This window comes from Jaculus jaculus, chromosome 5 (genome assembly GCF_020740685.1).
Source record: "Jaculus jaculus isolate mJacJac1 chromosome 5, mJacJac1.mat.Y.cur, whole genome shotgun sequence".
Taxonomy (NCBI): Eukaryota; Metazoa; Chordata; class Mammalia; order Rodentia; family Dipodidae; genus Jaculus; species Jaculus jaculus.
Window position 1 is genome coordinate 14593942 of NC_059106.1, and position 27880 is coordinate 14621821.

Genomic DNA, 27880 nt, shown 5'->3' on the forward strand with positions numbered 1-27880 from the left:
AAATAAAAAGCAATATGTAAGGATAGGATCTTGTGTTGTGTCCTATAAAGGTTAAGATAGAAAATAAATCATACTATTAAATGTCACTGAGAACCTTAACTTTTAATACTTAGGATTAAATTGGCATGATATTTATGGTCATTCCTATGAGAATTCACACAAGTAGAGTAGCTTTACTTCAACATATTGCAGAACTCTGGCATTGCCTGTGATAAATGGAGCAATAAGGCATTGGGGTTGCCCCTGTGTGTACTTAAGTACTTCCTATCAGCACCCAGACCTGCATCATTTTAGAGAGCTGGCTGGATGGAGTCATTATTCAGCACCCAAAGCAATGCTGCTTACATATCAAGAGGAAAGGATTAGGATGAGCCCTTTTAATTTTAAACCACACATTTAGGAACACAGTACAGCCTCAACCTTATTGTCAGCAAATTGATTTAATGAAAAACACAGACTTTGCAAGAAATGTTAAGAATTTTATATATATGCAAAAAATGATTGAAATTCAAAGGAACAGTTTTAAGACCTAGGTGTTGTCCATAGCATCCTAAGAATTTTTACCAAAGTTAAGTTTCAAAAAGATAAATTATAGGACACAGTCTCTATAACCTAATTGTAAGGCAAATTCAATGACTCGGTTCAATTGGTGAAAGTCAGCCAGCCCAGCATCAGGAAGAGCCAAAGTCAAGCCCTCCTGGTTGATGGCCCATCATATTTTTTAAAAATTCCTATTGAAGAACATTTATTCAGAGGGCCAAAATATTTACTCTTGTCTTTCCTGGTGATTTCATTTACCTTTCATGTAAGTGAAAATACATAGCTTTCTTTCTTTTTCAATCAAGAATGATAAAGCCTTCATGAAAGTCAAAGATTTATATCATACCTACATAAATTGCAGTCATTTTAGGTTTTAGCAGTTTTTCTAATTCATTTTTAAGGTACAAATTCCAAAATCATAGTTCAAATACAGGCTAAACCCAGGTCACATCCTCATCAGACTGTGCACTGGTATTGATAAACTTGTGCAGAGAGTCTACCTCTTCTATTTTGCATATAGTATTGCTAATAAAGTGTTCTTAAAGATTACTTAAATTTGGGCTGGGAGAGACAGCTCAGAGATCAAGGCGCTTGCCTACAAGCCTAGGGACCCAGGTTTGATTCCCCAATACCCACATAAACCAGATGCACAAGATGGCATGTGTCTGGCATTTGTTTGCAGTGGCTGGAAGCCCTGGCATGCCCATTCTCTCTCTTTCAAATAAATAAATACAATTATTTTAAAAAAAGATTACTTACAGTTAAAATGTATTTGTTTCTGACGGTCTCACTATTAAATGCTGAATACACACCCAACAATACTTGTGACGTATGTGCATGTGATAAAAAATAATCAAATGAACACCTGTTTTCCACTAGCCAGTACAGGGAACAGAGCATTCCTGAGAACGTTGAAGTCCTCTTCATGGCTTTCCCACACCCCCTTTTCAATCTTTCTTCCCATAACTACCCTGAGCTCTACCCTGTGCTACCTAGAGTTACTATGCATATGTTGCTTCATTTCAGCAAGATTTTGCAAGGCATTTTATTGGTTGGAATCACATTCTTGTGGACACATTATTGTTCATGAGATTCACTGAGGATGAGACCTGGATATAGCACAATTTGTGTCTCCTCTTATTGATGGATAGTTGAGCTGTTTCCCAATTTCTGGGAATTTCTTTTTTAACATTTTATTTGTTTATAAGCAAACAGAGAAAGGGCGGAGGGAGAGCCACTGCAAACAAGCTTCAGATGCATGCAAAACTTTGTGCATTTGGCTTTACATGGGTACTGGGGAATTAAACTGAGTCATGAGGTTTTACAGGCAAGTGCCTCAACTAGTGAGCCATCTCTCCAGCTCTTAAAAAATCTTACATGTCATTACATGAGTATTTCCAAGTTTCTATGCTGCAAAATGGTATTGCTGAGACTATATAAGCTTATTTAGATAATGACAAACTTATATAGTTGATCCAATTTATATATATAGCTGTTAGCAGGGTAATGTGTTTAGGATGCTCGTTCCCCTTCCTTACTGACATTATTTAATTTTTTTTGGGGGGGGATGATTATTTGAGATGGGAGGATAGAATGGGTGCTCCAGGGCCTCTAGCCACTGCAAATGAACTCCAGACGCATGCACCACCTTGTGCATCTGGCTTACAGTTCCTTCATCATTCTTCCCAGTCAGCCTCTGCTCTATCCACTAGGAGTAACCACTGTGCTGATCCTTTCCTTCTATTTCTCTTTCTCTCTCAGTGTGTTGGCTTTATAACTGCAAAAAATTGGAGTAAGTACTCATTTGTACAAGCTTTTAGGCAGCAGTACAATGAGGTTCATACATGTTTTTGCAAGGCCAATACTCATTCCTTTTTATTGCTTAGTAGTGGTTCACAGTTTATGAATATACAACCTATTTATCTATACTCTGTTTTGACTATCCTGAATATGACAATAGCCATAGTATACACTTTGTATAATCCTATTTCCCCTGGTGGCTTATGTTTAGGAGAAACTGTGCAATCATGTAGTGTGTGTCCCACTTCATAAGAAGCTCCCATACCTCTATGTGGGCAGACCCTTACACCCTCTCGCAGGTGCGTTGGAATTCCAGTACCTGAGAACCTCACTAAGAGCTGGTTTGATTTCAGTGGTTCTGGAGGCATCTCGTTACCCATGTTACTCTCACCCCACCCCATGCTGCTGCACTCCCTGTGTGGTGCAAGTCTGCACCATGAAGCATCTCTTCAAGTTCTTTTCATCTGCCCACTCTTCTTTATTTTGGAGTGTTCACCTTTTTCTGTTATAGAACTATATGATTCTTTGTCTGTATAGTCCTTTTTACAAATAAATAAGTATATTTTCATTGCTGTTGCTATCTTGATGGAATTCAAGATTTCATTTATTTATTTTTTAAATATACATTTTTAAGATGTATATATTTATTATTGTGGTCAGTTTTGCATTACTGGCTAAAACATCCAACCAGAAGCAGCTTCAGATTTTATTTTGCTAAAGTCTAATTCACAGTACTTTTCTCTTATGGCAATTACTTTATAAATCTTAGAAAGCCTTGGCAATCCTCATGTCATGAAAATATTCTCTGATGTTTACTTACTGCTTTCTATCTCTTAAGAAATCTTTGCCTATGCCAAAGTCTCAAATCCTTATGGTTTTAGCTTTTACATTTAGGAATATGACCCATTTCAAAACAGACTTTTGTGGATAGTACAAGGCAGAAATTCGGGTTTTTTTTTTTTTTTTTTTTTTTTTCTTGAACATGCATCCAGCAATTTCAGCACCATTTACTGAGAAACTTTTCTTTCCATATGGGGTTGTTTTGGATCTTTGCTAGCAATCACATAAATGTGGACATGTTCTGTCTCTACTCACTTTCACTGATCTGTTGATCCTCATTGGAGCAAGATACTATCTAGGTGATTACAGTTTATACGTATAATACACAGTCAAGTCTTTCTGTTGTGCCCTAAAGATTATGTAGGATGTTCACTACCTTTTCTATTTCCATTTGTCTGAAACTTTTACAAAAAAGGCATAAGGGTTATGCTGAATTTATGAGTTAATATAGGGAAGAATGTCATACAATTCCAGTCCTTAAACCACACATTTCATTTATTCAGATCTTTTAAATTCTCAGTATTGATTTGCTATTTTCAAGAGACTTTCATATCTTTCATTGAATGCACTTCCATGTTCTACTTTTATTAAAAATAAGAGAAAACATGCATTATTGATCATCTCACTTCAAAAGGACTTGGTTCTTCAGGCTACTCGATCTTGTTCTCTGTCTGGAAATACTAGATACATCAAACTTCTAAGCAATTTTACAGCCCATTTTAAAAATAGGACAAGGACTCTAAAACTTGGCAGTAAAATAAAGGAATGGACAGAGTCTAACAGCACACATGCTGGAAGTGAGATCAGGAGGTTTTTTTAAAACCGTATCCCATGAGGCAAAGAGGGCATTAGATACACACTCACTGCAGGATGCAGGTGCGCCAATCCTTTAGGCATGGACTCAAGTTACCTAACTGCACCAAGGCCAACTCCTGTTTTCAGCTTCTGGCCTACATAGTCATGGCCAATAATTTCAAAGAGAAGAACAAAGCAAACAGCACTTAACCTGTACTTTGAAGCAGATGTCACATGGCTCCATGTCTCTAAGACAGGCCTGTGTTCAATGACTGGTCAGCTTCCCTATGCAGCTTTCCTATTTTTACCTTTTACTGACCTTTCCCCCTCTTCCTTTCCTTTTCTCTCCCTCCCCCCTCAATTTTCAAGATGATCTTGCTATGTAGCCCACCATGGCTTAAACTCTCTTTCTCCCTCAGCTCTCCCCTTCATCTCTGCCCTCTGCCTCTTCTGGCTTTTCCTCAGCAGCCTTTTCTCCACACGCTTGCCTGGCCTAACCCATCCCAACTTCCTGACAGGATCCATTTTCTCCCCGAAACTCACAGCCCTTCTGCATTATCAAAGTCAGTCCTCTTTGTTCGTTCAATGGACTCCTGCACAGGGTGGCGGGGGAGGGGGCATGGCTAAGCCTGCTTCCTGTTGTCAGTAAGCATTCTTGCTTATTTACTTACATTCTTCCCCTTTTTGCTTGTATTATTTTGGCTACCTTTTCCTTGCCATTAGATTTAAGCAATTATAATGCACTCTGTCTAAGGTTCAACTTATGCACATTTACCACTTAAAAATATGAGCACCATAGCTGCTGTCATCCTCATCTCTGTTCGTGACGTCACAGGAACCACCTTAGCCTTGACCTGGCCAGTGTTAGGAAGACGCTTGGCTTCTACCACTGCTCCCCTCACCTGCCTCCTCTCCTTTCTTTGCCTTGCGGTGCTGACCCCACTCATCAGCTTGGGCTACTCCTCTCCTGCTTTTGGTCTCCCCACCATATGGAAGAAGGCAGACACTTTTTTATTTTTACTTGTGTGTATTGCTCATGTATGATGAGCATGGGTGTCTGTATGCCATGCACATGTGCCGAGGTAGGAGGATAGCCCCAGGGTGTTTGCCCAGTCATTCCCCCTTCTCCAGAGACAGGCTCTCACTGTACAGCTGCTGTGTGCACCAGCGTAGCGTCTGCAAGCTTCTGGATTCTCCTTGTTCTTACACCACCATACGCCCTTTGGATTCCAGACACACATGTCACTTTGTGCCTAGCTTTATATGGGTGCTGGGGCGGATCAAACTCAGGTAAGGTGGCTTTCAGAGAAGTACCTTTAACTGCTGAGCCATCTCAGCTACCTGGCCTAGCGGTTAAATTTTTTGGTTGTTGAAATTTATGATTCTCATTCTTCTGTTAAGTCACTGAAGAAGGGCAGAACCCTGGGCTTGTTATAAATATCTGGTGAGTTCTATCCACATACTTTGAAGATTTTCTTTTTCTTTTTTTTTGGCCGTTGTTAAACGTAGGGTTTCACTTTAGCCCAGGATGACCTGGAATTCACTATGTAGTCTTAGGTTGGTCTCCAACGCTCAGCTATCCTCCTAACTCAGCCTCCTGAGTGTGGGATTAAAGGTTTACTTAAGATACCAAAGCAAAATCAAATCAAGAAGGCACAACGGTCAGGTGGAGGACCCTTGTGTTCTGTCTGTCGTAAGATATACTGACAGACATGGAAACAAAGGAGATTTGAGGTCTTTTGTTTAACTGTCAATCTTGTACCTAATGTGACTCCAGTTTTTTTTTTCTAAGTCCAAATGTTCCCTCCCACCAATTTATTGTTCTTTCATAGGCACTTCCTTTCTCAAGGCATTTTTTTTTTCTTCTTGAGGGGGGAGGCAAAATTAACAAAGCTCCTCTGTTGTCCTTTCTCAGGGCATCTGCTCCATGGAGGAGCTGGTGCTGCTGTCCCATCGAGCTGGAGAGAGCGCGCCATAGCTGGAGTAGCAGCAATCCCTGCTCTCGTTTCCTGCTGCCGCTGCCCAAAGGGACCAACAACAGCCATAGTAGGGTAAAGCCAGGTGAAAACTGGGTTTAGACACTGAGGCTCTTTACAACTAGACAAAGAAACATGCTCTTCTTCGGTGGCTTCTCAAAGGAGACTAGAAGAATAACAACCTATGTTCTGTTCCCAAGTATCATGGATGTGCTACACTCCACATTTCAAACTCAAGCATGTAAGACCTTTTACAAATTTAGTTTGTTCTACCTAGGAAAAGGAGAGTTAATATTTCTTCAAAAAATTTTGATAACATTCATGGTATCAAGTAAGGTTTTGCATAAGACTGTCCGAACGTCATTATGAATTAATCAGAGACTCTCATGAGCACATTTCACCTCCATGCTGAGGGTGTTGAATCTGGATACAAACAACTACATTTATGTGGCTGATTCCCTCAGACTCCTACTTCACATCTTTACCATCAAAGAAGAAATGTTGGAAAAGTAAAATGCTTTTGCTTTCTGGAGAATGGCAAAGACCTCCGAAACAGGTAAGTTCACGCAAGTTCCTTTACGTCCAGAGCCATATCCCAGCCCCTAACCTACTGTTTTCTTAAATATTTTACAAATAAAGTTCATAATCAGGATGTGAGACGATAGCTCACTGGGTAAAGTGCTTGCTGTACAAGTGAGGACTTGAGCTTGGATCTTACAAACCATGTAAAAGCTGGAAGCGCAGCATGTGTCTCTAATTCCGGCACTCCTACACCAAGATTGGAGGCAGAGACGAGAAGTCTCAAGAAGCTCAGTGGCCACCTACCCCATCACAAGCAGCAGTAAACAACAAGGTGGAAAGTGAGGGCCAACACCCATGGGTGTCTTCTGATATCCACATGTACTCTGTGGCATGTGCACACCTGTACTCACATACATGAACAAGCATACACACACACAGATACACACATGCAAACAGATGAAAAAAAAAAGAAATCTGAGGCCAACATATCATTTATCAATATCTCAAACTATCTGTCTAGCTCCCCAGAGGAATTTCCTTTTTTTCTCACGTCCAGCAGCTTTACAAGGTCAAGGCACACAGCCTACTTAGATTTCAGTTGTCTTTTTTATTTCAGCAACAAGTAATATCTCAAGTTTGGCCTCACTTCACCAGTTTGGGTCTTTTGTTGTGACAATTCCACATGTGATGGACATACTCATCTTGTCCACTGTACCAGAGCTTCAGACAAAGATTTTCCAAAAGATGTGTATGCACAGATAGTTTTAAGACAACTTCCTAGTCACTATTTTATTCTTTCTAATATTGTCCTTTCTAGAAGTGTGTTGGCAGCTAAGGGGTCATACTAGCCTTTATCCCCACTTCAGTCACCTTTCTCTACTTCACAAAAGAAACATATACGTCCAGGGGATAAAAATGGGGCAAAGTAAAAAAAATGTTATCTATGATTCCCCTTTGATCAATGCACACACTAAGGCCCGTTGTTTTTTTTTTTTCCTGTTTCACATGTATTTTATTAAGAAATGAAAGTATCGGGGCCCATATTAGAATATTGTAATATGGAAGGAATCAGCCACTGAGGACACTTGCTTTCAGTGGCTCACCTCGCCCATCGCCTGAGTACGGACTGTCACGCCGCTTCGCTCTGGGAGAGCTCAGTGAGCGCAGAGGAAAGGAAGACCGCTGGCAGCAGCGCGTAACTGGATCTAGGCAACACACGGTGCGCTCTGGGCCTCATCCATTTCTCTCTGCTAGAATTACACGTCAGCCATGCGATGGTTGTCATGGTGGCATACATTAACATATTCATTTGAGTTATAAAATCAAATTGGACTTTTACTGAAAGAAGGGTGAATGATTTGGGAGATAAATTTAAAAATGAAGACTAGCAATGTCAATTAGATTAAATGGTAACCATTTTCCCATAAACTGGGTGATCTACATTTATACTTACAAGGCTTTGATAAAAATATATTCAAGACATACACTTTCTTTAAAATTCTTTAAACATTGGTGAATATATGCTAGAAACAGTAGTATTTCTTAAAACACTTCCTTTAAACTTTTAAAAATATTCATATATTTATTTATGAAAGAGAATGGGCATACCAGGGCCTCTAGCCACTGCAAGGAACAAAATCCAGATGCATGTACCACCTTATCCACCTGACTTTACATGGGTACTGGGAAACTGACCTAGGGTCCTTAGGCTTTGCAGTTAAGTGCCTTAACTGCTGAGCCATATCTCCATCCCTCTTATAACAGTTTCTCTGCATACTGAGTCACACAGAGTGCCACTATGTAAGAAAAGTACTTATTTGATAATCAACCTTTTTTGAAAAGCTTCTCAAAATTTAGAAAGTGATAGCAAAGTGATCGGGTTGTGAGCAGAGTGATTACTAAGATAACTAACAGATCACTTTGTGATTTCTGGCACATCATTCTGCAGGACAAGAAATGCTAAAAATATGATGCAGCTCCTGGCATATTGTAGACACTGAAATTTACACCTAAAACCTGGTATTACTCTGAAACTTGCATATGACTTCCCTCACTGTTCACTTTTCTGATCCCTATGACCTCACTACTTCTGTATCATCTTTTTTTTTTTTTTATCTTCTAGTCTTGTTCTCATTGCTTTTGGAAGCTTGCTATCCTGTTTCTTTCTCTTTTATGGACAAACTACTATCCTATCACCATAGGAAAAAAATAAAGAAAGAAAGAAACTGCCCATCCTTCTGAACTGCAATATTGTTGCATTCCAAGACAAGTTTCCTCATATAGATGGGTTCTTCTGAACTCACTATTCTTTGCATTAGCCAGCCTGTTTATGCTTATGCTATATGCATGTTCTATTACTGTAGCTTTATACTGTCATGATATAAAGGAGGAGAATCAGCAATGTGACACAGGCTAAGCAAACCACCTTGTTCTTTTGGAGCACATTTATAATTTTTGGAAAGCTCCTCTTCCATAATTTTAAAATTATCTTGTCAAGCATTATCAAAATAATAATGGTAATGTGCTTTATTCTACTAAAACTGTTAATAGTAGTAACAAAATACCCAAATCTGTTAATAATTTGATTATATGTGTACTGCAAAAGAAAACATTTTTCCAGTATTGTCTTCTAATCTATTAATGTGGTGTTTCCCTTCATTTAAGTGGATTATGTTTAATGTCTTTCAATAATAGCTTATACTTGTTCAAAAACATTACTTGTTCTAAGACATTACTTGTTACTTATTCAAAAGCCAGTTAGCAAAAAGCTAGTTATATTGTGTTCCTATGTAAATTATACCTTTTATAAAAAAATTATTTATTTGTAAGGAGAGAGAAAAAGAAAGGAAAGAGAAAGTGCATGTGTATGCCAGGGCTTCTTACCCTATAAACCAACTCCAGACACACATTCCATCCTTGTGCATGTGGCTTTCCATTCATGGATGATGGAGAATCAGACTTGGACACCTTTAAGTGCTGTGCCATCTCCATAGCTCTGAAAATTATATCCTTTAAAATGATCCTTTTTATAGAACAACACTCCCCAAATCTGGGCTCTTGGTTTTCATTATATGTTATTCAAACTCTCTTGGTTTTCGTTATCTTTTACTCAAACACAACCATGATGTGAAACTATTAAATGGAAAGTTCTAGAAATAAATAGATCACAAGTGCTCAACTGCATACTCTTTTGAGTAGCAAGATGATGAAAACTGGGGGATGGAAACAACCCTTTTGCACACTGCACAGACAGGCCGAAACTTGCTCTTATAAGCTATCTCCTCAGTAAATGTGATCTTGTTGATGGTTGATCCCAAAAATACAGCTAGGGAAGTAACTAGATGTGAACTTCCACACTGAGGCTTTTCAAATGTGGTCAGGGTGTTCCTTGTTTTCCCCAGGTGTTAGAGAACTCAAAGGCCCCAGTTATGGAAGATCATCTCATCACCTAACCAAGAATGCCTCCAGTATGTTTTCATTAGCAATAAATAACTTGCAGTAACCTTTAATTAAATTCAAATTGTTATATATTTTATATTAGATCATAGCAGCTAGTTATATAAAAAAAAAGCTTAATTTAAAAAAAACTACTACCTTTAGTGCTGAAATAAATAAAATAAAAGGCAGGAAGGTATTCTATGCTATGTAATCATAAAACATACCTGCTTTAAAATATAACTTTCCAAAGTAATCTTTAGTGACAATGAAAAAAAAATGGTTGTCTTTTGAAGTGTAAAGTGGGAAATGAAGTGGCATAGTGGAAAGTTCTACATCTCAATTTGGGTAGTAGTTGCATGGGAAACTCAAGCCCTTCAAGATACAAAAACTTGTAACATCCTTTTTAACTTTGAAAAGTGAGAAGTGAGGGGTAAACTGCTGATACTTTGTTGTGACAATCATCCAGCCTTCTATGTATATAAAAATACATCAAACATAAAAGGAGCCAGACCTATTTCAGGTTTTCTTTCTTTCTGCTGTGGTGTTGGGGATGGAACCCAGGGCCTTGCATATAGCAGGCAAACATGTTATCACTGAGCAACACCCCAGGCCCAGAGCAAAATATTCAAAGCAATTAACACCCCAATTTTCCCACTTCAAATCCCTATATGAAAAAATGGCAAATAGTTCACTAGTCTTGCTATCCCATTTTGATGCTCCCAGTTTTGTTCTGCTGTTAAGAAGTCTCTTATTTGCTCCTATTCCAGATGCTTTGTACATGGCATTTGTTCCTGCTGGTGCTCTGCCGGCAGGGCGGGCTCACTCGCTTGCGACTGCTCACCGTCTCCCTCTGCAGACCTCGGCAGCTTGCTCTTGCACAGCAGAAACCTGCCCACGCCTGTGGTATGAATGAGCCAAGAACTGGGATCAAGCTAGTCTTTGGACACCCCGTTTCTTAAACTGTGGGCCATGGCCCCATTTATCATGTTACTCAATGTGATAGAAGCAGAAAATGGGGCCACAATAAAAGGTTACTGACCAACCAATGTATGACCAAAATCAAAACCAAGTGTAGTGAATTCAAGGTGTCCCAGCAGCACTGGCCTGGGTGGTGTCACACGGTTTCACAACAGCCTTGGTTCTGAACACAACACGTGGCACTTTGTGCTGGACATGCCATCACACCAAGTGACACCAATGATGTGTATGAAGCACCTCAGCTCAGATTTGAGGCACTGTATGTAATGAACTTCAGTGGTTTCCCACACATACAAAGTTTTCTGCTCTTACAAAAACATAATGGTTTGATCATAAGAAACCAAAATTTTAATATTTTCCTAACATGATTCTATAGCATTTAAGCGCCATTAATATATCATGAGATTGTATTCTGTTAGAATATCTGAGTTTAAACACGAGTTTCTTTGGTGGTGGTGGTGGTGGTGGTGTGTTTGCTCATTCTTCTCTTCCACCTCATTTGAGGCAGTCTCTCACTGCTCATTACTCCTTTTGGGAGCTTCCAGGAAGCTCTCCTGTCTCTGCTTCCCTTTTTGCCTTCGGCTCACTAGAATTACAGGAGTCCCAACAGCTTCTGGTTTGGGAAGTGCTGTGTTCACTGAAACACCACACCAGCCTACAATGCTTACTTTCAAAAACTGTTTGAGTTCTGCCTGAGTTTCATAAAAACATCATTCAGTGAATTTGGTTGTGAGATTATGACAGAATTTCCAAAAATTTCTGACACACCCCTAAAAATATGCCTGCCATTTTGTACTACATTATTTATAAGCAGCAGCATTCCTTCCACTGATGACTTAGACATGTTGACAATGCTCTGTGGCCTGAAGTAGCAAATATTCAGCCAAATTAAATTCTTTATATAAACAAGCACAACCATTTCATTATTATAAAAAATTGCTTTTGTCTTTATTAAGCAGTAAGACGATATGTACACCAAAGTTTATTATCATTAAATGTTTGACTTGTAAGCCTATTTTATGTACATCTATATCCAGTGTTGTATGAGCTTTTCTTAGGCTTGAAAGGGTTGTGAGCAGAAAAGGTTGAACAAGTCCTGTTCTAACAGTCTGTCAGCTGGTCATGTGTGCGCAGCCCCAGGCCTTTCCTCCTCCCTCCTCCAGTCTCCGGCAGCCCTGTCATTGTCACTGTAGGGGCTCTGGTTCTCATCTTCCTACGGTGCCACATACTTACTATCTTTGGAGTTTACTGACTAGGGCTACCTATGTCACATGTCTCTCATCAAATAAACGATTGAAAATTTTGCTTCTATTTCCCTTCTTTTCCCTTATTTAATAGAAGGCAGAAAGTTGCTTAATTCCCATCTTAACATCAAAATTTATAGCCTATACTATGTCACAAGTCATTTTTTATGATCTAATGTCACACATTTGGGTCTGCTGATTCATGTGGGCAAATTCTCTCCCACTCCACGAGCTCCAGTGTCCCAGTCACTGGGAAGAAACCATCTATGACAGCCCTGGGAAAGCATGCCCCTCTCAGGCCACAGTAATTGTTCAAGGGGTCACACACAGGGTTCTACGGGCAGTACATGTCTTCTCAGGGGAAGACAGCTGGACATTTGGCCTGGCAATCTAGCTTTGGTTGGATTCCTAAGCTAGAAGAATGACACTCTTGAGTAGCTAGTGGCCAGCACACTGACCATATGCCTGTCTGAAGAATGACAAATAAATGAGCCAGCAGAGCTGAAAGAGTCCAGATGAGATCATTCCAGGTCCTGGCTGCAACCATGCCTGAAGCCAGATGTAATTCTGGAAACCAGAGTTACATAAGTAAGTTGCCTTTATTTTCATAAACTAGCTTAAAGTAGCTTTCTTTCACTTATGAAACATTATTGAATCTAAATGATCAAATTATTATTACTCAACCTATGAAGCATTACTTTGTTGCCAAAAATTAAGCAGACTAACTGCTTTTCTTTAAGTTCAATTACAAATAAAAAATAACATGCATATTTAAGTCCTGTCTACCATTTACCTAAAATACTTTGACATTTGCTTGTTTTAAAGGCAGCACCATCTTTGAAAATGAAGTATATATAGATTCTGTAATACTATAAACTCAGAAGCCACTCACCTACAAAATGATTTTCTTCTTGGAACTTCAAACATTCTTGCAACTCCTTTATTTTATTAGCATGTATATTATAAAATAATGGGTTTCATTCTGACAATTTCATAGAGGCATACAACTTACTATGATCATAGTCACTTCCCTCATGTCTTAACATTTATTTAAACTTTTTCAAAGCTCTCAATTTTAAATAAAATACTTCATGAAAAATAAAATAATGTATTTCAAAAGCATGATTTAAATTTAAACTATGATTCAGCCTCAATCTCTGACATTTCAGTAATTTCAACACAAGATTTGTGGGAAGGAAGTACAGGGTAGAGAGCTGCTTGTGGAACACAGGAAGACTCAGACACCCATGTTCCCCAGGGATTCTCCAGAGCGAACCCCTCCCCATCGATAGGCCCTAGGCTCACCAACCCAAGGTCAACTCCAGTGCCTCTGAGCTGGTAGTTCTTACTTGGGCCATCAGTCACTTTCAAGTGCATATAGGGCCACATAGGCAATCCAAAAGGCTGAGAGGCTAAATATTTTATGCATTGTAATTATTTGCATGAAAAGAAAGTTTTGGGCTGGAGAAATGGATCAGCAGTTAAGGCGCTCTCCTGCAAAGCTAATGATTCAGATTCAATTTCCCAGTACCCACGTAAAGCCAGATGCACAAAGTGATACATGCATCTGGAGTTCATTTGTAGCAGCTAGAGGCCCTGGCATGCCCAGTCTCTCTCTCTCTCTGCCTGCAAATAAAAAAAAATTAAATGAAAATCTTATTTAAAAATCCAGTCTCTCTTATTCTCTCACTTTCTTAGGGAAGGCAGAGGTCCAAGCTCTTTTCTTACCCCACGCATCATTTCTACCTGCTGTATTTAGTTTACCTATGGTTTTATTTCATCATGTTATCTTAAACACAAAGTTTTACTCCTTGTTTATTATACACACATTTAGATTACATATGAATAAGAGCTAACTGTACAGTTTATTGGGCATGAAGTATGTACCAAACACTGTCCTAAGTGTCATATATATATATATATATATATATATATATATATATATATATACACACACATATATGTGTATATATTATACACACATGAATTATATCCTCAATGTAAACCTATGAGGAGGGTATTATTATCCCCTCTTTACATACCATGTCACATGAGTCCCTAAGAATGAACCTGTTCGAAATCACATGGCAAACAGTTGTAAGTTTGAGTATAGGCTCTCAGTTTCTCTGTAGGTACTCTGATTTTTACCATTCAAGCCTCCTGTCTTGGTTTGAATTACGTCCTCACAAATGACATGTGGAAGTACTAATCCCTAAACCTAGGAACATGACCTTATTTGGAAACAATCTTGCCATGGAATCAGGCTAAAGTGAGGTCACATCAGATCTGAGTAGCTCTTAATCCAAATGACTAGTTCCTTCCAAGAGGAAAATTTGGAGATGGCCAAACCCTGAGGAAGGATAGTCCCCTATGGGCCTCTGAGGGAGTACAGCCCTGCCAACATGACTGAGTTCAGATTTCTAACTTCCAGAATTGTGAGAAAATAAATTCCTATTGCTTACAGTTTGTGGTGCTGTTATGGTGACCCTAGAAAGCTTACACCACTGATCATTTATAATGAAATATGCTGGCCAATCAATCTGTTATTCGAGTTTAGGACAAACAGCAATAAAAAAATAAAACATTTAATGTTCCTTTAATCCTATTTAAAGAAAAACAACAGCTGGGAATGAGGCAGTAACAACTGAGAACCACTACTTCCAATCTAAAAGAGGCCATTTCTATTCCACACCATCTAGCACCTCTCCCATAGAAGGACAGAACCAAAGGTGTAAACTGAGCATCAGTTACTATGAAAATCTCTTGCCACTGCAAATAAACTACAGGCATAGGCACCACTTTGTGACTTTATATGGGTACCAGGGAAACAAACCCAGATTGGCAGGCTTTACAAATAATCACTGAGCCATCTCTAGCCCCCACCCCCCCGCCCCCGCAAAATAATGCTTAACAGCTAAATGGCTTTTATAGCTTTCTAGCATGGGATTGAACATAAGGCCTTGCCTATGACAGGCAAACACTCTAATATTGCAGTCTCCTTCAAGTTCCTGGGACAAACACCTGACCAAAAACAGCTCATGGAAGGTAAAGGCTTATTTGAGGCTTACAGATATAAGGGAAACACCATCAATGGCTGGTGAAACTGACTTATGTCCATAGATCATAGCAGAGAAATACCACCAAACAGCTAGCACCTCAAAAACACCAGCAAGTACAAACTGCTCTGAACACACCTTATAGGGCTGGACACAAGATCCATCCCCCCAACACCTTAGGGGTGGACTCTAAGGTCTTCCTCCAGTGACAACCTCCTCCAGCAAGGGTGCTGGAGATCCAAGTTACAAGCTCAATTCTTAATCAAAAACACCTCAGTCTATGGAGCCATGTATTCAAACTAGTACAATCACTGATACACCCTTGCCTAATTGATATTTTAAAAACAATGTGCAGATCAAACAAGACATATCTATGGACCAAGTCTGGCTGTAAGCTTATAAAATCTGTGTGTCTATGTGATGCATAAGGGTGTGTTCATATGCCTGTGAGTGCACATGAATGTGTGCGCATATGGAGATCAAAGGATGATGTTGGGTGTCTTTATTTATTGAGACAGGGTCTCTTACTTGAACCCACAACTCACCAATTAGGCTAATCTAGCTAGCCAGTCTGCCCTGGGGATGAGCTGTCTCCATCTCCCAAGTGCCTGGATTACAGGTAAACTACCATGCCTACCCAGTTGCATGGGTGCTGGGGATTCACACTTCAATTGTCATGCTACAGTAGCAAGCACTTTACTGACTGAGCCATCTCCCAGACGTGCTCTGTTTAGTTTGCTTTCTCCCTCTACTTTCCCCTTGCATTTCACCTGACCTAAGCCTTACTGGAGCCATCTGCCTACCAGGAAGGAGGTACAGCACCTCAGCACTGGAGAATCCTCTCTGTGATGTACTGTGTGGCAGATGCAAATGAGTCACCCACACTCAGAAATCCCAGACTGAGTCCATGCTGTCATCTAAGTCCACATCTCATGTCTAATAATTACATCCCTGCTGTTATGTCAGCAAGTCTAGTAAACCTGCTCTTCTGCTCTCTCAGCATGGACCAGGTGGACACTGCCGAGTCATAACCAACGAAAGGTTCTGTGTAAACCTGAGACATGACCTTGGCATCTCTCAGGCTCATAGCCACTCCATTCATAACACTGCCCTTACAATCTAATCACATCCACAAGTTTCTCTGACATGCATACTTACAGAAAGCGTAAGGGTTTACAACTGCTGTAACTGCCTCGGAGACAACATCCCATCTCCTACTGAAGAGGATACACAGCTGTAACTATCTCAGCACACAATGTCCCATACCTATGGAACCTGACCAGAAACCTGAAAACATTGTGAAAGCAGTTTTATAAAAAAATGTTACAAAAATGTAACTTTACTCTTCAGGTCTGTTCTAAAACTTCCAAAATATAGACACAATTGTTCTGAGAAATCGACTCCTATGGCTCCTCAGTTCTTGACAGCTGCCTGTAGCAGTGAGTATGTCCAAGACAAGGACGTGCTCATGAGACACGGAGACAAGCCTGGCTCTGGTGCGTGAGGAGGTAGGCACTCTGCCAGGCACTTTCTCCTCCACTGCGACATAAGGCAAGCTGTAACTTGGCACACCAGGACTGGTACTTCTAAAATGAACCAGAACTAGTTTTGGAAAGTCTGTAGCCATGGTAAAGAATGAAATACAACAAAATATGTCCAATTCATGCTATTTAATGCTTAATTTATTTAATTCTATGTTTCTTTGCTTGAATTACTCTCTCAAGCTTCTATTGCTTTTCCTATAGTCACTCTGAATCTCAATAGCTCGTTATTCTCACAACTGCCCCAGTGTTAAGCTTCTTCCCATTTGGCAGATGAGGAAATTGAAGAAACAATAAAAACTTGTTCGACCTTGTTAGTGACTGGGGTAGTGTGAATGTATGTCACTCACAGACTCAGGTGTGCTATGAAAGCTTTTAACCTGGGTCTCCAGCAGCCTGGCTGAAGGAGGCGTCTGGTGGCAAATCTGATTTCCAGCCCAAACGTGTGCAGAGCGCTCTGAGCCCTGGTTCAGTCCCCGCTGCTTGCTGCTTTTTGGTGCGCCAGTGCTGGCGTTCTGCTGGCTGCAGTGTCTTTTCTCTGCGTGTATGTACAGAAGCAGCTTTGTCTGCCACTGATGGAACTTCTCCCTAGATCTGTCAGCTGGAAATATATCCTTCTTCCCATAACTGTGTCTGGTTGGATGCTCATCCAGTAATGAGAAACCATGTACAAGTGACAGAGGTGACGTTTGTGCTCAACCTTCCTGTCTTGGAGTTCAGACACTGTCCCACAAAGAAAAGCATACAGATTATAAGACAAGGCTAGCCAGCTAGACAGGCAGACTTGCAATCAAGATTCGTCTTTATTGCTGACTTCAGACATATCCTGATTCTTCCTTTGAGATGGAATTACAATAATCAATTGGTAGAATGGGTCCCTCTGCCTGCCTCTCTCCTACAAGATTCTTTGAGTCTAGGCAAAACATCCAATGGTGTGAAGAGTAGAAACTTAAATCTCCGATATTAGCAACTCGATGGCAATAAGAATGACAACAATATATACAGTGTCATGAGCCTAACATCATAGAAAAACTGTTGTCATGAGTGTATTATTACAGGATAGTGAAAAAGTAAGGTTTTTAAAAAAATGATGTTGAGCCTTTATAAAACAAAAAAACTTCATGGTAGTTTAAGACATTCAAAATTAACCAAGGAGTTATGAAATATCCCACCCAAAGCATGGGTTGGGGCTCCTGAGTGTGGAACCAAAGGAACTATCATATATCACTTTGGCCAGGAGCAAGAGTCAACAGGATCACCTAGTTGCCAGAGCCCTAAAAGAACTGAAACTCCCACGCCAGTAAGAGTCCACTGTGATGTTCACTCACTCCTCTGCATGATAGGTCAAAGGTACTTATGGCTGACATGGGATGGGAGAGGACTGAATGGGAGGCTGGTGGCTGCACCGACTGTACAGGTACAGAGGGACAGGAGGATATCAGGAATCCTGATAGGTGTTGTACTTGAAGGAACACACAGATCAGCCACAGAACATTAAGCAATTACTAAATGTAATGCAAATGTATTAAAAGTGCATAGAACATTTCTTCAAATTTCAACTGAATGCTACAGAATGGTGTGTGCCATACCACTACCTTATATACTGTGACTGTCTTCTGGCATGGTCTTGCAGGATTGGGGTTGTTACTGCCTATGTGGGAGGTTATCAAATGTTGTATAATGATTATGTCAAAGGTCATACTCCTTATACAAATAGCTTCACTCACTATTATGAGTTAGACATGCACATGAGCAGACAATGGTCTCCTTCCATTAAATGCACACTGGCTGAAATTACTGCTAAACTTGCCAGGTCATAAGAGAAAAGACAGCAAATTAATGAGGGTGAAGTTGTATAATCAGTTTATGAAACAAATCATGGCGAGGTCAAGGCTGACAGCACACACCTAAGTACTTACTGGGACTCTCCTCACACCACCACAAACTCTGAGTCAAGCTGTTTCTTATTTCTCTTCCATTCACATGTAGTTGAAGAATCATTTATCTTGGCAAACTCCAATGTGATCATGTCACGCGTCTCAGTATTCACTGAGTGCTGCTTCCCACTGCTTCAGGGATAGAGGCCCAATCCTCAGTAAGGCTCTCATGGCTCTCCTAAATTGGGTCCGTCCTCCTAATCCACAGGTTTCAACTTTGGCTGAATGTCAGAACCACAGGAAGCTTAAAAACATAAATAGGTGCATGCCCCATGCCCCAGAAATTCTATTTAATAGTTCTGGGGTAAAATCCAAGGACCTGTAGCTTTATAAAACTGATGATTCTTATGGATTGTCAGGACAGAAATATGGAACTAATTTCCCCACCTATTACTTGACCCAAAACACACTAACTGCTCTGCCCAGCTAGTGATAATGCCTGGTAGCTTGTGCCTCGAATACTCTACCAATATTATTATTCTACGTTGGGTAGAACAATAAAAAAAGTTACATCTCTACCATTATTCTGAAATCCAGTATAATTTCACTAGTTTTAAAGTCATGTTGAATTATAATGAGTTATCATTCTAGTCATCCTAAAATCAGTGACCTCTGAAAAGCATTATATGGCAGCCAATCACCATGGGAATTTGATATTTTGATACATTTCACATTCTTGAGGGAAAGCAATCTTCCCTAACATCTTTTGACCCTTTCCCTAGCCTGTAGCACTGACTACCATATTTAGTGTAAAGCAGATACTCATGAGCTCAATACTTAATGACAACTGAATAAATTAAATTATCCTAAATTTATGAAGTGTTTTTTCTCATAGCCTGACAACCTAAGCTGTCAAGAGAAAGGGTTGTTTATGAACACACTGACATGTTTTTCACCAGAAGCATCATTATGCCCATGTACAGATGATAATCACTTGTTCATAAAAACTGATATGATGTCAAATTTAGAAGTGATACCTATTAATGCGGTTTTTCTGTAGACAGAACCATTTTCCATGTTTGTATATTTTCTACGCATATATAATGTGTTGTTTGTATAAGAAGAGAAGAGAAAATAGCTCCTGATTTGTCAAAACCTGGCTTTAAAAAGACTTGTCAGTGGAGAAAAACAACCTGAGTCCCAAAGCATAGTTGTTAGGTCAGGGACTCACTATATATTTGCTAACTACACTATGGTCAGTTGTCCTACAGTAAGATGGCAGCCAAGACTGCAAACAAGTATGACTACTTGCCATGAACATGGGCCATGTGTACCTATGAGATGAAAGCCAGAAGGCACAAGAAGGGCAAGAAAGCCAAGTACGTAGTTACTTTATTAAACAAATATTTACTGAGCACTGCTAAAGCCTATGCTAAATGCTGTGGGAAACCAAAAGCTGACAAGACCTCTGGTTTTATAACTATAATCTAAGATGGGTGAGAAGAACAGACATGAATGTGAATGATAATGCGCCATGGTAAAATGTGCTGACACGGGAAACAGCGCAACATCAGCTGCAGGAGCAGAGATAAGAGGAAAAGCTAGTGCTTCGGGGGAGGATGCTTCAGGGAGGCTTACACAGGCTCAAAGGCACAGAGGAAGCCGCAAGGGTGGGGGCAGCAGGGACCAGCACAGGCGTCAAAGACAGCACAGGTGAAGACAGCAATATGAAGGGCAGTGAGAGTTCAGACAAGACCAGCTGCCTCCATAGGGGATGCCTTGGGGAGCACATCAGAGGGCTCTGAATGCCAGGCAAAGAAACATGGGTTCTATCCCACAGGGAGCCAGAAATCATTAAAAGGTTTCAAAATTACTAGTCATTCTATGGGCAGAATCAGTGGCAGCAGCCCAGAGGATGGGAGAGAAGACGCATATCAAAGTCCATCAGAAGACAACCACAGAAGTTGGGGTGGCTGAAAATGAACTTTTAGACCCAGGGTTTTAAACAATAATAAATAATAATTAAGGTACAAGTACTAGTTAGATAATAAATTATTTACTTTAATAATAACAAATAAATCATTCAGATAGGTTATATGAAACTTAAAACAATGGAACTGAAAAATAAAGTCATAGTGACGATGGAAAAGTCGTCCTGAAAGCACTGCTTGCACAGTTATGGGTAGACTTGTACAAGTAAGAGAATGGTTCTGAGCTGTCTGGTTTGTAAAATAATGGGCTTAAAGCTTTTTTTAAATTTTTATTTATTTATTAGAGACACAGAGAGAGGTAGGGGGCAGGCAGATAGAGAGAATGAGCATACCAAGGCCTCTAGCCACTGCAAAGGAATTCCAGACGCATGAGCTACTTTGTGCACCTGGCTCATGTGAGACCTGGAGAATTGAACCTGCATCCTCAGGCTTCACGGGTAAGCATCTTGACCACTAAGCAAACTCTCCATCCCTAAAAGTTGTATTTTACAAGCACAAAATTTAATAACTTGTCTTCCCACCATTTTCTAAGACAGGGATTCCATTTTCAAGAGAATAATAAGTTATTCCAAAAGATCTGAGTGTTAAGAGTCCCAGGCTTTGGAATTAACTCTTTGCTTTTAAGTCAGTCTTGAGCCGGTGCTGATACTGATTGTGAGCAGACTTACTTGAAGTGATCTGACTAATTTCAAAACTTCTGTACTGGATGACATATGGCATTCATCTTTATCTGAAAGCAAATGTAATGAAAGGATAAAATTAAAAGAATTGATACATAGCTGGCAGAAACTAATTAGATGATTACACCTGAAAGAGCATGGAGTTATATTATGTACTATAAAACTGACAAAAGTTATATTACATATTATTTAAAAATTTGAAATAAAAACCATAAACCATGCTCAATGACTTCTAAAAGCAGGAGATACAATACTTCCCTTTATCTAGTTCATTTCACTTTCATAAAAAATTTGATAATATTATGTTATTTGGTATGCAGGCCTGGTTTAAACTGAATTATTTATAATTTGCTTGACATTTGAACTCCAGTCACAATCTCAGTGAACAGAGATATACAAAGTTGAGTGAGAGACTGTTCTAAGGAACACATATATCTCCACAAGGGACAAATATAAAAAACTTCATGTTCACAATAGATATAGCAAATGCTACAAGTAATATAAGGCACTATGGGATTTTGGAGAGCTATTACTGGAGAAAATGTAGGCAGGTGCTACATTTGGGACTGAGAAAAGAGGGAGGGAATGATACACAGTGAAGTTAAGGAGCAGAACTTTGGGTTGAAATAATATTATAAGAGGTTATATACTAGATTGATTACATAAAGCTTTAGTTTACATATAAAAGCAATCAAACTTTTCAATAGAAAACATTGTTTGTGTTTTAAAAAACACGACTCTTGTTTTGGAGGATAAGTTACTGAGAGAAGATTCAATAAGCAGGGCAATCATTTTGTTACTACAGTGGTCAAACTAAGACAAAATCAGGGTAAGTTACAATGGAAATAAAGCGTGAAAAACACACTGAAGATGTTTTTCAGAGTGGGAACCAGATGAGCCACCTATGCAAGATTGATAAAGAGAACAACTACCAACCTTCAGTAACACCAGGATACACAAGACTGCAGAGGCTACAACTGAACTTTCTTTCCATTCAGAACCACGCACTGCTTTCATAAATTAGGACCACAAGAAATCAATCACTACAATGACTCACTTCACTTCTGAAGTCCTCTCCTAGAACTCCAGAGCCCAGCCTATAATCAATAGGAACACTACATTCACTTTCTTTCTGGCAGTAGCACGTCAGCATTATCTCTGTGAGTGTTCTTAGTGCCAAATCCATGTGTGCTCCCCTCCTAAGTGCTACAGAGGGGATTTCCACAAAAGACTGACATCCACCAATGAAAAAAAAGCAAAAGAAAGGAGCACCCAGCCCTGTTCTGTCTCATCAAGGCAGAAAACAGACAAATGAGCTTAATGGTCACTGGTCACTTGTCAAAAGAAATTTCAGGTAGGCAGTAAAAGAAAACAAAAATATCTAATATTTGGGAATTTAGAAACAAGTAGAATTAGCTAATAAACTTCTTCTTTGAAGATACCTGGTATAGTCTGAAGGTAAAGCTAAACCTTTTATGAGGTTTTGTTTTTATTAATCTTTATAAAGATTATCATTTTTAGTTTAATTAGCACATGTACAGTGTACAAAATAATGAGCTTCATTATGACATTTATGTTCACCCATATATCACATACATTTTTAAATATGAACATTTGTACACATGAACATAATAGAATTTGATCATAATTACCTGCTTGTGTCCCCTCCATTGAACCTCTTCTTTTCAACTAACCCCTTATCTATTTGATGTCTTTTTTGTAACCCTCCTCCATCCTCCATGCTCAAATGTCTTCTTCCTTATTGAGTTACTGAGGTTCTTTAGTGGCTCTACAGACAAGTTCTTTATCATGTAAAGTTTACTAATGTTTGCTGCTGGTCTATAGTGTGTCCTTTTTGTTTCACAACAATGTCTTTTTTTTTTAAGTATAAAAGTTCTGGGACTGGGAGATGACTCAGTCAGTAAAGTTCTTGCCTCTCAAGCCTGTGGACATGAGTCTAATCCCAGAACCCATGTAAAAATGCTAGGCACAGTGGTGCTTACTTGGAACCCCAGTGCTGGAGAGAAAGAGATGAGGAACACCTGGGCTCACTGGCCAGCCAGTCTAGTCTAATTGGTGAGCTTCAGGCCAGTGAGAGATGCTGTTCACAAGCACAAGCTGTGTGCCTGCACCCCAACAACATACACATGCATTAAAAAGGGTAAAAATAACATGAAGGTTTTAATTTAATGAAGTCTAACTTACAATACTTTTTCTCTTACAGATCATGCTTTTAGTGCCATCTCTAATAACTATGGTTGTCAGACACAGATCCACTGTTCATCTTGAATTAAGTTATATGTGTCGTTGCTTTTCTAGGGACATTTTCAGCACCATTTGTACTTATCTGTCTAGCAGCACTTTCAGAAGCAACAATCAATGGACCAACATGTAACAGTTTACTTCTGAACCCTCAATTCCAATCCATTAATCTATGTGCTGAGCCTTATGCTAAGGCCATGCTATCTTGATCAGTCTCATGTCAGAGTAAGTTATGAAACCAGGGAATCCAATTCCTAAGATTTTCTTCTTTTACCTATATATTTGCCCATCTGCTTTGATTTATTTGACTTGTATCTTGTACACTTATGGATATACACTAAATGTATTCTTAGACAAGAATAAACATTGTAAAGAGATTTTCAAAAGAATGCAGTCCTTTTAAGATTGCAATTGCCAAACTACTATATTTCCAGAAGAATAACTGTGAATTTGAGTCTTTACCCTTCATGCCCACACTCAGTGTGAGCCTGCTGGATTCCAGGCTCTGTGCAAGGTAAGGTGCTGGATATGGCTTTACTCCCTGAGCACACAGATGAGAAAGGTAAGCACAGGGCCTCAGTAACAGCAATGGAAGTGTGTGCAAGATACCCCAGTACCAAGGGCCAGGGAGGTTAATTTTACCTAATCATACTTCCTTTCTTCATATGATAAGTTTATTTCTGAAAAAAAAAAAGAGGGCTGGACAGATGGCTTAGTGGTTAAGGCATTTGCCTGCGAAGCCTACGGACCTAGGTTCAACTCCCCAGAACCCACGCAAGCCAGATGCACAATGTGACTAATGCATACAGGTTGCACATGTGCACAAGGTGGTACATGCATCTGGAGTTCAACTGCAGTGGCTGGAGGCCCTAGTGTACCAATTCTCTGTCTCTTTCTCTCATAAGTAAAATAATTCTTAAAACAAATTTAAAAGAGTTAATGATTTTTGCTATCTTTTGAACAAAGTGGGTTTCAAGATGCTAGATCAGTATATTACAAAACTTGGTGACAAGCAATCTTTCCTTAAATAAAGATATGTTCTTGTAACAACTAGACTAAAGCTTTTTATTTCCTTTTTTTTAAATCTTGACATTACAAAAGGAGTTTAGGCTAATTGCATAAACATAAAACAGAAGTATTTCTAATATTGCATAATAAAGAGGGAGTATCTTATTATGTTCGGTCAACACCTGGTCATTCAAAGCAACATGTTAACAGATTTAAATGATATGTTTGCACATGCGTATGCACAAGTGCATGTGTGCAGCACATGTGTGTATAAAACTTTATAGTGAAAAACTCAAGAAACTTGCTCTACAGGAGATGATTGTTCTTAAAGAACAAAGGAGAGAAATTAGAAGGAAGACAAAGTGTGTGTTTCCAACTTCAAATAAATTTTGGGAAATACTGGGTTAATATAGATATGTACTGTGATTATGTCCAAATTTCCTAAAATTAGCTAACAAACCCTTTAATTATGGATTACCTAGTAGTATCCTGAAAGACCCCAGATCCTTACAAAACTACAGTGTAGAAACATAGTTACAGTTTCTCTTTTATGATCTCCCCAGCAGTTGACCAGATGTGGACGTTCACAGGATGTGGAGGGCTGTGAACCCACCAGCAGCCGCAGGTCATCAGAAATCAAGCTGACTGTCCTGGGGTCTGTCCTCACTCAAGAAGCTGCTGCCATTCCCACAATACTTTGCTGCTTTTCCTCTCACTGAACAACAAAAGAATCAAAGCAGACACAAAGTCTGACTCTAAAACTAGATGCACTGAAGTTCTTGTTCTTTTAAAATATAATCAAAAGATCTCAATATAAATCCATTTTTTACAAAATCAAAAGTAGAATTATAATAATTTGTTGTACTAATATATAATTGCTTTATTATAAAAGAATCTTCTAACATTAGTAACAAAAAGTGCTGTGAAATTCTATTTATCTATTGTAACTACAGCTACATCAACTACGTACATGCCAAAAATATTGAATTTGCTTCATATTCAAACTAACATATAACTCAACTGTGAGTTAAATTCATCAGTGAGGTTAAATGGGTCATTTTTGTCATCAGGAGTGATAACTTTTTGATATACTGCCCCATCTTACTGCCACATTTTTAACTGTGAGAGAATTTGGTGCATGTTTGTGTTGGACATGAGGGTGTTCTACTAAAGTGATCATTATGGTATTTAAAGAGCAGTTGTCTGCTCTGGGTGTAAAGTTCTCTGAAATTCCACTTCAGGAGACTCTGGGGGGCAAAAACATCACAGATGGAGCTAGGCCCCCACTGTATGAATAAGCTGCTTGTTGCTTCTTCACTGCTGGGGGATGGTCATATGATAACTGTTGCCAGTTTATACAGCTGTCAGAGAGCATCCCCAATCCTTACATCCAAATGCCAACTGGTTGTTTAGTACCACATTCAGGCTTCTTCCTCCTATCTTTCATCAATCTCTACCCCAACTCAATGACCCCATCCTCCCCTCAGCCTCTCATTTATCACAGACCCATACCTAATGCATTCTACGTTACTGTTGGGTTTGACTGGTACACAGGTCACAAGGAGAAGTGGCAGAAACCTTAGATTGGCAGGAACGACTGTACACATCCTGGGAAACCCCATATTGCCAGACACAATGTTCATATCAGCCTTCTATTACCATTTGATTGCTTATGGATACTACTAGCCATTACTTTTCCTAGAAAGAGTTAATCATTGGGAGAAGTATGGACTTTTCTATTTTAAAAATCAATAAATTTTCTCAATTGTATTAGGAAAGCTTACAGATTATATTTTAGGTCATTTTTTTTTTTTTCGAGGCAGGGTCTCACTCTAGTCCAGAGCTGACCAGGAATTCATTATGTATTCTCAGGGTTGCCTTGAACTCACAGCGATCCTCCTACCTCTGCCTCCTGAGTGCTGGGATGAAAGGCGTGTATGCACCACCACTCCTGGCTTAGGTCATCTTTTCCTATGACAGAGCAGTGTCTTGGCTAGGCAAGTGAGGTCCAGAACAGCAGAATGCTGTGAAGTTAACTAACTAATGGAATGATTCTGAGAAATATTTACCATTTCAGGACAACAGATTAGACATGCATACAAACATGTATACAATGCAACTGGATGGCATCATCCATCCACTCAACATTCAACATCTATGTAACAGGCTCAGTTACACTGGAGAACTAAGGAGAGTATGAAACAACCACACATGTTGGCGTTCCAGAGATTTAGACATAATTCTAATGATTCATCTGCCCACCTCTACATAAAACTTTTACACGTGGAGTAGATGCACTAGAAAACAGTTTCTTTCACTGCATAGGCTCATGCAAACAACCACCACTGCTAAGTGCCAACAAACTAACATGATCCTAGAAACTCCTTCACTTTCTCTTCTGTCCCCAAACTTCCAGGTTCCCAAGCTGCTAACAAAAAACACAGGTGCTACAAGCAACAAAAGCAAATATGCCCAGAGAGCTGGGTCTCTATCCAAGCTGGACTGCAGTAATGCAGGCACAGGTACCGCCTGTCTTTGTCTCTTCAAAAAGCCTTGGGTATATTCTTAGGCTTCTGAGTATACCATTTCTTCTAAAACTTAAGGGCAAAGCGCAAAAATAGAAAACCTGTGCCAACCACAAAACTATATGCATTTTAAATTACAGAATAAATGAGCTGCTATATACTTTAAAAGTGTTCAATACTACAGTCAGCTCCTTAGGCAATCTTTTTGCCTAGCATGCATGCTGCCTTAGGTTCAGTCCCCAATACCAGAACAGTACAAAGTAAATTAAAAGAATTAGAAGTATTGTCATTTCATATCTGAGGCAATTTAAATAATCTATTGATTAAGTGTCTCAAAGTGTGACGAAAGGATCAAAACCCTCACTCCTTTAGAAACAAACCCCATTTCTCCAGTGTGGCTTTAGGAGGAATAAAGTCCTCTTTGAAAGATCAATAGAGTTGCATTCAACCAGAAATTTACTAGGGCAGGAACCAGCAGATTCAAGTATCTACATAAGTCAATTGACAATGAACTTGGCTGCTGAATATGAAATTTTAAATCAATGTTACTTGCTCTGTAGTTTTAAATCAAGGGCTTTCTTCTGGGACTGCAATGAGCCTAGCATATCTCAGGGAGAAAGCAGCTTTTAAACGTGGGAGGCTCCTCACAATCACCTGGAATAAAGCTGGCCACTGCAAGAAGGCCAGAAGGTCAAGGAGCCTGTTTACCATCATGTAGGAATTACAGCTCAGGAAGATTCCAGGGAGCTACACAGGAAATGTGAACCATAACCCTTTCAGATCTTTGAGCCTCCTCCTACCCCAGTG

General features: G+C 39.4%; 1 protein-coding gene across 8 annotated transcripts in view; it reads right to left on the reverse strand.

The window, feature by feature from the left end:
- Znf438 (zinc finger protein 438) overlaps positions 1-27880 on the reverse strand; it is a 125656-nt gene that overhangs the window by 48314 nt on the left and 49462 nt on the right. For 4 of the 8 annotated variants that reach the window (XM_045150570.1, XM_045150576.1, XM_045150573.1 and 1 more), the window contains exon 3: positions 21267-21328. The exons of the other annotated variants lie outside the window; for them this stretch is intronic. The gene's annotated coding sequence lies outside the window, so the exon portion shown is untranslated. The remainder of the gene's footprint in view (positions 1-21266; positions 21329-27880) is intronic. 8 annotated transcript variants of the gene reach the window in all.